This window comes from Pelmatolapia mariae, linkage group LG22, assembly GCF_036321145.2.
Source record: "Pelmatolapia mariae isolate MD_Pm_ZW linkage group LG22, Pm_UMD_F_2, whole genome shotgun sequence".
NCBI lineage: Eukaryota > Metazoa > Chordata > Actinopteri > Cichliformes > Cichlidae > Pelmatolapia > Pelmatolapia mariae.
In genome coordinates, this window is record NC_086245.2 from 27746989 (window position 1) to 27759037 (window position 12049).

Sequence of the window (12049 nt, forward strand, 5' to 3'; positions counted from 1 at the left end):
ATTTAGCGAAGCCTCATGTTTCTGCCTCTGGCGTGGCGCAGAGGTGGCGTGCGCTGTGTTCTCGTTCCCGCCACCACCTGGCACATTTACAAACAGACTCGTCGGTTAAAGGTTTTTCACACCTAGTTGGTTCAAAGCGCATACCTCTTCAGTTTTGCTGTTAATGTGGCATCTCGGGCGAAATGAGAAGTCAAGAATCAAACAGAGAACTTGCTGAGAGGTAGGATTTGCACTTCTTCTGCAATTCACCTGGAGCAAAACACCCCGGATGTAGACTATGATTAGAAACTTCGTTCAAAGCAAAATCCCGTGAGAAGGTGATTTCTGGCACAATGTACCGAAACAGATGCATGGAGTTTCTTCAAAAAAAAGGCTCGAAAACAGAGGTAAATGTCAAATAAAGTTCTTATAAATCATATCAAGAACAAAATCAATATGTCCCTCTGATCAGTATTGCTGTACGAGCAACAAGGTTTCTGGGATTACTTCCCCGTGGAATTTTTGAGCATCACACACATTTCCTGCACTTTGGTGAATTGGTATCCACTAATTTTCTTTTCTTTTTCTATTCCTTTTCTGTCCTACATTCATAATATAAATTCCTTTATCTATGTAAAGGAAGTCAGGAGGATTAAATGTGAGTGTGTTACATTTTGATAAATTAATTTGTAACATTTTTAAAAGTTCTGGTGTGTTTCGCGAAGAACATCTTAATATCAGTCCTATTTTTCCAACTGTGTAGACTGACTTTTAGACAGTGTACTTCGAACTGAAACACATTAGTTTCTACATTGTGGTGTTTTAATGGGGCACTCGAGTCGATGTACATGTACAAACAGACTGCTTTTATGCAGTAAATACAGTAAATGCTGCTCTAGATCTCAGTTCCTGGTTTCCATGATGTAACTCTTTCTGTCATCTGCCCACCTTCAGTCTGTGTTTGACCTTCTCTTTCATCCCCCCTTGTGCTCTAGTTCTTTCATCTTTCCTCCCTCCTTACCTGTTATTGCAGTAAATTATCTAGAACCATTGGCCAGTTAAAAAACTTGAAACAAATTTGACTTGGGACTCTAGGCTATAAAATTAATCTAACTTGTATTCATAAATGTGATGCTAAAAATTCAGATGAGCTAGTTAATCATTGGATGTAACGTGAACCTCAGGTAATCAGTGACTCTACAGTGAAGCCTCATGAAACAGATTATGAAATGAAATGATTGATTATTATCATTATTATTATGAAAACAGTCAAAAATAGCACACGGTTTCAAAATTGAGGGTTATGAGTGGTTTGAATATTGGCTAACAACTTCTCAACCACAACTCTGTAGAGGTTTCACCATTCCTCGTCACATCTGGGATTTTCCAACCAAGATGGCGACAGCAGAAACCCCTGATTTTTAGCCTTCAAAAGAGGACTTCAGAAACTAGGTATAACCAGTTGCTGTTTATGCCTCTTTCAAACATCATTGGCTACTAATCTCAGCTGATTCTTCTTTAACTCAGCTGTTTTAAATGTGCAAACGTTTGCAATTGATAAGATTACTTACTGGCCAAACCAACTCTCTAACCATGTCTGAACTCGATAAAAAGATGTCTCCACAAGATGTTCACCCATTGGATGCTTTCTGGTGTATGTGTTTTTGCATGTTTTTGAAGCACTGTGGGACTCAAACTAGTCAGTCATAACTCATCACTGCTGAAGCATCCCCAAATACGAGACTAAGGTACCTGGAGGAAATCAAAAAGGGAAAAAAAACCTCTAAATGCAATCCAGTGCATCAGCCAAAAGTAACAAAATAACAACTGGCAACAAAATAACAGCCTATAGTCTTGGGAAAGCACTGACATGTAAAGTCATGCCTATTTGTAGCTGTAGCATCAATAAAGAAGCGCTGAAAGTGCCTCTCTCACTCAGTGCTATTTCATTTTGTTTTTATTTTGGTCCGCCAGCCCCCTGCCATCGCTTCATCTCTTTTTTTTTCCTGCCAGACCAGGCCGAAAGGGGGTGTGGGCTCAACATGAGCTCGCATCAGCGGGCTACCTCCAATCTCCCGCCATTTGCCAGCATGGTACCAATCAACACTTTACTCCCACCCCGCTGAGAAGCAACCGACTCTGAAGGAGACAGAAGGGGACCTGGTGTGATGGAGATATGAAGTGCGTGAAAGAGAAGAAGAAAGAAGAGGGAGGAAAAAAGACAGAAATAGAAGCAGAGAATAAGAGAAAGCAGGAAGGCAGCTTCTTGTTGAGCATCCTAAATTTACCCTAAGTGCTGAGACCCCCCTCCCCGTCATCATCTTCAGCTCTTGCTCTGTCAAAAGATTTGTGCCCTGACACACATGCACTGGGACCTACAGTTAAAACTTCCTGAACATCCACTGAAATAACACTCAAATTTAAACGTTAAGTGCAAATTTCGAGGATGTACCCAGAATGAAATGTTCTCAGGCTATCAATAAGTTTTAAAAAATAACACCTTTGAATATAACAAAACCGGTTAAATTACACCCCTTCAGATATTAATCTTTTTTTCCAATAAGAGTTTCTGTGATTTCATATATTTCTACAGTTTATCATACTGAAGTCTTGCTGGCTAACCCCTCACTTCACAAGAGTACTATTGATCCAAGCTCTGTCGTGATGAAAGCAATCTTTTACACCCTGACCAGCTTTTGTAATTAAGATTCTAATGGCCCTTGCACATCTTTCATTCATATACATCTGAGGTATATCTAGATGTTCTGAGAGGGGTGGCTTCTCATTCTGCAAATAATAAAATTAACTATTGTGAAGATTACATTTAAAGTCATTCAACTACAAATCTGGCCTTTCTGTTTTTGAGGCTGATTATAGACTTCGGTTTTCCTTGTAAAGGATCCTGTGATTATTCCACCCCTTTTTTCTTCTGTGGATGTCCAGCTGGTGATTGCATTTTTTTCTCAGACTGTACCAAACTGTTTGTTTGACCACTTCTAATGTCCCTCCAGTCTCTCTGATGGATTTATTTTAAACATTTTTTGCAGCCTAAGGAAGACCGTTTTCAATGCTTTTAACATTTTTAATGCCCCACTTGTTAAAATACTGTATCTACCTGAACTATGAGGAAATAACAAAACCCCAGACTGGTCCATGAAACAGCTTTTGAGTGTACGTTCAAAATACATTTGAGGTCTTGAAAATAAGGTACCGGTACTGTTAATCCAATAATTTCGTTTGGCCACTCCAATTCCAGTTTAAATTCTGTAATCTAAGACAATATTCATAATATCACTTAAACTTTGATGTGTTTTCTTTTTTCACAAACTGAAAATTACAAAAATTGCGCCAGTTTCCAGAAGTCGTGCATTTGTCTTGGTTGTATGGTGTATAACATCATTGTGAGATCATGAGTGGCCTTTATCTCTTGATGATAACACCAAGATTCTGATTAATAGATAAGCTGCTCTACCTTCATAGCCACAGCCACCTGCACATATCGCCTGGTATTCCCAGGCAGTCTCCTATCCAAGTATTAATCAGGCCCGACCTTGCTTAGCTACCAAGATCAGATGAGATTGGGTGTGATCAGGGTGATAGGGCTTATGGTGGTAAGGCAATAAAAATAGGCTGAATAGTGTCGGTCACCTCTGGAACACTTGAAAATTATTGTCAGTGACCACAGTTCATGATATTTGTAAGAACTTGATTGCTAAAGCCACAGTTACACAGGCTTAGAAAAGTCAGTCTTTACTCATTTACTTAGAAAATGTGTATTTCCCAACCACTTAATGTGCTGTTGTAAGTATGTGCTTATTGTTGCTAGGTGAAATTATTTGCAAAGAGGAATACAGTACTAAAAACAGTGGGGAAAAGAAAACAATAATGCAAACCACTAATGGATGATGTTTCCCTTTTTGCACCTTTTAAAATGTTTTATTACCACTAAAACACAACTTTTACTTTGAAAGTGAATATTTTCTGGATCCAGTTTGAGTCACACCCTTTCATGTTTAACTACTGCTCAGTGGTTAGGTATCAAGTGTCTGCAGATAACCATTGTCCAACCAATCAACGGGCAACTGCAGCAATCAGCTAGGAAACAAAGCAATCACAAGGAGGTTTTTAGCGCAGTACCCCCTTTGTGACCAATTTCACCTAGTAACAAATAGCAACCACCTGCCAACTGGTCGGGGAAACACATTTTTCTCTAACAAGCGGAAGTCTCTAGGCCTGTGTGACTGAGGTTTCACTTGCACATCTGCAAAGGCACCATTAATGTTAAATGATAATTACAAGTTTTGAAGCAACATATAAATCAGTCTCCTGCATTTGGTTCATTCTAAGACAGACAATATCGGAACAGCGAAATCCACCGTTGGGGAAGAATGAAAAAGACCCTTCCCTTCCAATTACACCAATTGGTTTTCTCTTTTCCAAGTACCTGCATAATGTTATTAAAAGAAGAGGTGATGCAACACAGCAGCAATCATGCTTTTGTCCATGTGGCTTAAACTGTGAGTTGCAATTCTAGGTTTCTGTTTTTGGTCAGCAAAATATTTCAACATGCAAAGGATCAAATATCAATCCAAAACAGTTTATAGATGTTAGACAGTAGGCCGTGATAGATTGTACACAATCTGTTGTCATTTGACAGTCTGCAAATGTGCTCTAACAAGGTCTGATCTGTGTTGACAGCCTTCTGCTCTGTGACAGCGTGCAAATGTAGCTGATGACAACAAAACCTTTCTGCGAGAGCATTTACCTGTGCATCAGTTATAAAGATAGTAATGTTGCCATCAGGCTAGAAGAGGAGAGAACATTTATATGAATTAAATAAAATTTATTGATCAGGATTTATATTATGTATTATGTTACATACAGTATCATCTGCAGTCCTTTTTGATTTAAATCACTTTAGCAAATTCTTAGCCAGTGCTTTCCAAAATGTCAGAATATTGCTTCTGTCTCATGTGGGCAGCAATACACCGGACACATGTTTGGCTAGACACTAGCATCACTCTGCTGAAAAAAAATTGCTCTTCTGAGATGTGCTTACCTGTTTCTCAATGTCATCTTTCTGAGTTTTCAAATACAGAGAGTGCCGGCACGTGTCCCTGAAAACATCAGCACAGTTTAGCAAAAAAATAAAAATAAACAGAAAACACAATGTTTTCTAAATTATCCATCCAAAAATTGAACTTCTATCAGGCAGTGCTGCACAACATTCAAATACTATTCATAAAACATTGTATATAGCTTGAAGTAGACCTAGCTATTTAGCAAGTAGCAACCCTTAATTTGAGAATGAAGCTAACGCACAAATGCAGTTTCTGGACTAGCCACTTGAGAAAGTGTGTAACGTTCCACAGGTTGCTATGTTAAAATGCCCATCATTTTTTAAACAACTGCATGGTGTGTGAAATTATTTATAAAGCTTCCATTTGGAGACAGTCGACAGGCGCAGCTGTAACCAACAGCTGTATGCTAGCGCTAACCTCAGCTAATTCAAGACGCGTAGCTGGCCCTGTTGTTTGTGCCTTTTGGAATTTTAATGCAATCACAGGACACAATATGAAGCTATATGTGTAGCTCAGACCATCCAGTAATTTTTTACTTCATTTTTAGTGTTGAAATGCTACTATCTTAGGAGTCTGTTACTTAGCACTTATTAGCATGTACATGTGTCACACCCATAAACTTCGCAGTAACCAAAATGCTAATGCTAATGTCAGTGTTTCAAATTGCAGTTAAGAAATGCGTGGGCCAACCAAAACAGGACCAAAAGGCAAGGTATTCAGTTCTAACAATGCCTTTATTCAAAACAAACGAGTTACTAATAAAGAAGCAATCATGGAAAAGGTTTAAAAGAAAAGAAATTAAGGAGGATTCATGAGAAAGGCTGTGTGTCAGGGACGTAACGAGGAAGTGAAATAGGTAGTGGTGGGAAAATAGACTCGCTGAAGTGGAGTTAAGTGAAAAAGTAGACACATTGGGAAGCGAAAAAGAGAGGCAGCGATATTGGATCAGGCAAATATTGAGCAAGAGCAACAGCAGAGGCAGAGCCGAGGTAGAGATCAACAAAGTGATCCGAGGAAAAGCACAATGACAACAGCAGACATTTTCGGTGTCTGGCCGGCTGCTCCGGCTGCAGCTGTGTGGTTGAGAGCAGCAGCAGCGGCAGTGGAAGGGCCAGAGCAGGAGAGAAGGCCCACAATGCAACATTTGGCCATTTCACAGTGTGCTGCAGCCCACCAAAACAATGTTGAAGCAATCATAGTTAACTGCTCACTAATGGCTCCCTTTCCACTCTCCTTTTTCTAATTGCCTGCAGCGCCATCTGCGCGCACACGTGCACGCCTGAATGCATCCCGCATACGCAACCAGCTGACGAATGACGCGCAGGTCAAGGAGTCGAGGAAATAACATGTTACATTTCATCTGAGCAGAGCACGAGAAATATTCTCAAAATGTGCCCACTGAGCCAAAGAGGGCATTTATACTGGCGGTGAACCTCAAACATGTTTGCATTGATTTTTTTTTTTCCTTCAGAGCCTGGCAGTTAAAGTAACCATATAATCATTTGTTGCGATAAATGGATGCGGCTTAACAGGGAAGAGGAGGGGGAGAGGGGCGGTTTGTGACTTGAACACGATCGCTGACGAGCCCGTTATTGAGGCTGCTGATGGATCTGCCTGTCACGCGCACCATTTTTTTTTGCCTCTCCCCCTCCACCTCTCTCTTTCTCCCGCCTGGCTCGTGGATCCATGAAGGGGGCTTTGCTGACAGGAATAGCTTGTCACCGCTGTCATCTCCGCGGCTCCTGCGCCGTGCATCAGGTTTCTTCCCTGCAGTTCTTTGTTACCACTTAGCAGGAAATCTTTTTTGGCTGCGCAGTGTGGAAACCATCACCGCAGGCAAAAAAAAAAAGGTGAAACGGGTACGGCAGGGGGTGGGGGAAGTGTTTTAAAGTGCAGCAGTTGCCACGGAAACCACCTTTACCCAGGTTCTCCTCATTTGCTCACCTTGCAGGTTTTCGAACATCTCGCTCGCTTAATTGACAGATGCGGAAAGATACACACACACACACACACACACACGCAAAGATGGTCCTGGAAGTGATTAAATCCGCTGCCCACCTGCTTGTTTCCACTCTGGCGACTGATCCGTCTCTGTTTCCTGTTTACTGAGACATCATCTACGCTGCCATCTGTACCATTCCTGTTTGCAGTGAAAACATAATTTTTTTTATCAGAACAGGTAGAGTTCCCCTTTGCATTCCTCAACAAAAAAAAAAAAACCACTGCTATGTTTCTGGTCAGCGACACACACTCTCAGAAACAGGGGTACAATAAAAGTCCAGGTCTCTGCCTATAGGGATTAACTATACCGATTTACCATCTAGGGCTCATTAGCATACCTCAAAGTAACGATGCGTACTTTTCCCAACACTAACAAGTACATAAACGCACCATTTCGTTAAGACTTTTCTGCAGGCAGGCTGTGTTCAACAAATACAAAAGTATTAGGTGAGAAGAAATATTCATGTTACCCTCAGATTTTTGGGGTTTTACTGTTTAAATGTTTAAAAAGCACTTGATGCATTCTTTTTTCTTTCTTTTTTTTTTGCTTTCAGTTATTGGTAGTACACGGGTTAGTGCTGAGACCTGAGGAAATGTGTTCTGGGTTTGTGGTTATTAAGACTAGACAAATGAGAGGCTGTTTCCAAGCAGGCACGTGCAGAGGGGGGGGGGGGGGGGGGGGGGGGGGGGGCGGAAGGGGCTTGAGCACCCGCCCCTTTCCTGATGGGTGCCCAAAGTGCCCTTTTGTTGAGGCAATTTTTTTTTTAATTTTTAATTATAATTTTTTTTAAATATGTGTGTGTGTGCGGTGTCCTGTCTGTGCCCCTCAAAAATCATATTTAACTATTAATCACAGTTTTGCTAAATAAAAGGATCTGGCTTGCATCAGTCACATGATCACCATTAACCAATGATCGCCCTTGACGGCAGAACGCGCTGGTTACGAGCCGGGAACGAGCTCACAAAGAGCACGCGCATTTTTTGCGGTCCGGAACTGTGCAAATATGCTTCCGAATTTTCAATCGCGTGTCGTCGCGTTCTTTCCATTGACTTTACATGTAAACCTGACGCTCTGGCCGCCTCTATCACGTTCGGTGTGAACACACCGTAAGGCTTTGTGAACTACGGGGGTTAAGAAAGATATAGATTCATTAAAAATGTGGCTTTTAGTTATTATAATGTTAAATTATTATATTTTAATTTATAAACATTATTGTACTTTATTCAGAATTAACCTGGTGGTTAACTTTCTTTTCTAGATTTTGGGGGGTAAAATTAAGCATACCAGTGATCCACCTCCACTCTAATGTTCAAGAAATGGTTCAATCCTCTTTAGGCGGGAAAGCGTCATCCGCTTCATTATTTCCTCTTACGTCGACAATTAACGGTTGGTTTGTAGGACTGAGATTTTTCTGCGGTTTTTTTTTAGCTTAAAAGGGCAAAATGGTAAGAAACCTTGTAAAAGCAAACTTTTAGTAGTCAGTTACGGGCGATATGTTTTGTTTTGTTCACTATCACTTGAATATTCGGTTTCGTTAAAACGTTTTTTTTTTTCTACACTCAAACATTAACCACTTAAGCCCCACGCCCCCGGTATCGGGGGCAAAAAGGAGGAGATCACGTTTAATCGGTTATAACGCGGGTTGAGAAATATAAGTCCAGACATGTGTGGTATCCACAGAAACCTCAGAATCTCAGCTAAAATGTCATATAAACCATTTCTACAACCACCAAACACACCGAAAACAAGCCGCGATTAAACGAGCAGTTACGTAAATGCGCAGAAGTCCGCTAAACAAACAAAACCGAACCAGAAATTCTTCAGACTTCATGTAACCGGTTAAAGATAGGCTGGTTAGCTTCCAGAGCTATCACTGACTCCACACACCAAGTTTCACCACGATCAGACCAAAATTCACTGAATTAGCCGCAAAAGAAGACCACAAAAACACACAGCGGCGCAAATGCGCTAAGACAAAAATCGGCTTACCGTCCCGATTTCCTCCGTTATTTTCGCCGGTAGCCGGTAACCACGTGATTGCCGGTAGTTACCATGCCTACCTAGCCACATCAGAGCCGTTTTCCGTCAACAACCTCCATTTTAGACCCACCTACACACACGTGACTGGGCAGACGCCACATGCAATAAATTTGGACACACGTGGGTTTTGGCATTACAATGTCTGATTGGTTGAAGCGACGTGAACGTGGCATCGTTACTTTGAAAACGATTAAAAAGAGGTGTCAATCACGCAAATTGACCAAAAGAAACCAAAGTTACAGCCCCTCGGAGTTTAAAGGGCCAGAGGCCAATGAAGCGCTCTATGCGCACGGCAGTAAAGGGCCATTACCATGTAAATGTGTGGTTAATTCTTCCAAAAATATATTTTTAAAAAAAGCATGTTTAGGCCTGTTAATAAAATTTATTACTTTCTGATCTTTAATACCTATAAAAATCAACTGGCATGGTGTCCAATTGTGTGCCAAAATTGGACATTTTTGTACAACGTCTGGACATTCATGTATTGACAGGGCTGTAGTTTTTCACTGTTTTACTTTAGAAACATAAATCTTTGCACAGATGATGTTTATATGTTGGTTACTGGATTTCTGGAACCAAATGTGAGCTGAGGCATATTTTTAAATGGGTTATATGCTAAAAATTACAAAAAAAAATTAGGCGAGAATAAAATCTACTTACTTTTTCTGTGTTCCAGTCTCAGTAACTTTGACACAGTAATATCTGCTTTAATATTTACACCTCTGATTAAATTTCCCAAGTGTTAGCTTTATTTTGATACCAAGATTGTAAGGACAGAGTTTGTAATTGCAGAGAAATAATCAATTTAATTTGGGCATTACATTTTCGAGCAGGAAGCTCAGCGTGAATGCATCTCCATCATGGCATTCAGCCAGACGGACAAATGCCCAGTGACAAGACCATCGGCGGAGGAGATGATTCCTACACTTTTTTCAGTGAGACTGGAGCTGGAAAGCATATACCTAGAGCTGTTTTTGTGGACCTGGAACCCACTGTGATTGGTAAGCGTTGTTACCATTGGCTAAATATAGCAGTGCAATATGTGAGTCAGTTTGAATAATAAAATGTCTGTTTGTTTCCTTAGATGAGGTGCGGACTGGGATGTATCGCCAGCTGTTCCACCCTGAGCAGTTGATCACTGGCAAGGAGGATGCAGCTAACAATTATGCCCATGGACACTATACTGTGGTTCCTGGTGGAGATCTGGCCAAGGTCCAGAGGGCTGTGTGTATGCTGAGTAACACCACCGCCATCGCTGAGGCCTGGGCACGACTCGACCACAAGTTTGACTTGATGTACGCCAAGCGTGCATTTGTTCACTGGTATGTGGGTGAGGGAATGGAGGAGGGCGAGTTTGCTGAGGCTAGAGAGGACATGGCAGCTCTAGAGAAGGATTATGAAGAGGTTGGAGTTGACTCTGTTGATGGAGAGGGAGATGAGGAAAGTGAGGAGTAGGTTCATTGCAATAAAATCAAAGTTATGCAAGTTCGCTCAGAAGCACTGTTACGTTCTACCAAATCTTGTTACACACTGCTCCAGAGGAATATTGTATATTTTTCAACTTTAAATAAATGTGTTTGAAAATGTGGTGTTTTAATGCTATGTGAGTGTAACATGGAGACATGACCACTTTGTTTTGTAGTTTTGTTCTTTCAATATCAGCACTTTCTTTTATTAAGGTGCTGCTGATCTTTAATAAAGAGTACATGAGCAATTTAAAGACAAGGTGTGAGTGCCTTAATTTTTTTTTTAAAACACTGATACTCAAACTCTAAGAACAGTTTTAAAGCTTTACACCTTAAATATTTAAATATATAAAACAGCAGTTGTTTGGGGCTGTAAAATTTAATCTGGTTTCATCTATGTGTTTGGGGCCTATTGAGGAAAGTATAATATTCCACCCAAACACAGAAATCACATTTGTGAGGAACAGATTTTCTTTTTTTCTAACATCTACATTAACCCTTAGAGGGTCCTGGAGCCATTTTTCATCCACAGCGTTTTTTAACTTCAAGCCATTTTCACTGTGTTAAACAGAATATAGCCAAACTTTCCAAACATTTTTTTTTTAACTTTAGAATTGCAGTCTGAGTTCATTAGATTAGCTTAAAGTGGCTAAGCTACAAACTGCCATCCACTTAAGGTCCTAGAGCCAAAAGACGCCCCATTGAAACCCATTATAAACGCTATATTTTTAAAAAATATAAAGGTCTTTATGCCTAAAAAAAGAAAAAAAGACACAAACACACTTTTTTTTTCAAAAGTATTTTCTCTCAGACGGCCACACTTCAATACAAACAAATGAAATATAAAAGCAAGGACCACAACCAAATTATATTTTATCGTTACATTATCATTGAGTTTGAGTGTTACAACAAAAATGTATATTTTTAAATCTGAAGGCGGGACGTTGACGTCACGACGACTTCCTTCCAGTGTGTCTTGTTTACGTCCTTTCGCTAAATTCTCCCTCACCAAATCCTCTAGTTTTATAGTAAACGACAGCAAATCACTTCTAAACATCGGTGATAAGGTTGCACATGTAATCTTGGACACTTTTAAACCCGACCAGCCTGTCCGTCTAGAAGGCTAGACCGTCCCATTTCACAGCCTCGCACTTCCGGCCTTCTCGGTCTTCGAAGGACCCGGCCCACATAGACCGCTAAGGCCGGGTCCTTCGAAGGATGCAGCCGACGTTTTGGGACACAGCTACAAATTACCTTGTGACAACTGACGAACTGAAACAAATGAGCGTGCTGTGTGTGTAACAGCGTGACAAACATTACCTGTCCTTTTATTAACTGCACAAGTAGTGCTGGTCATAGCTGCTGGCTAACTGGGTAAGGCTGTCATGGGTCTGTAGCTCTGTCCACCGTTTTAGTGAACATATTTAGTTTTAAAGTAAGTTACAGGGCTTTTCCTGCCTTTCTGGAGGGATTATATTTCA

At 40.6% G+C, this 12049-nt stretch overlaps 1 pseudogene; it reads right to left on the reverse strand.

Moving 5' to 3' along the window:
• Positions 1-3470: 3470 nt before the first annotated feature.
• Positions 3471-3588, reverse strand: LOC135933360 (5S ribosomal RNA; annotated as a pseudogene).
• Positions 3589-12049: the final 8461 nt, after the last annotated feature.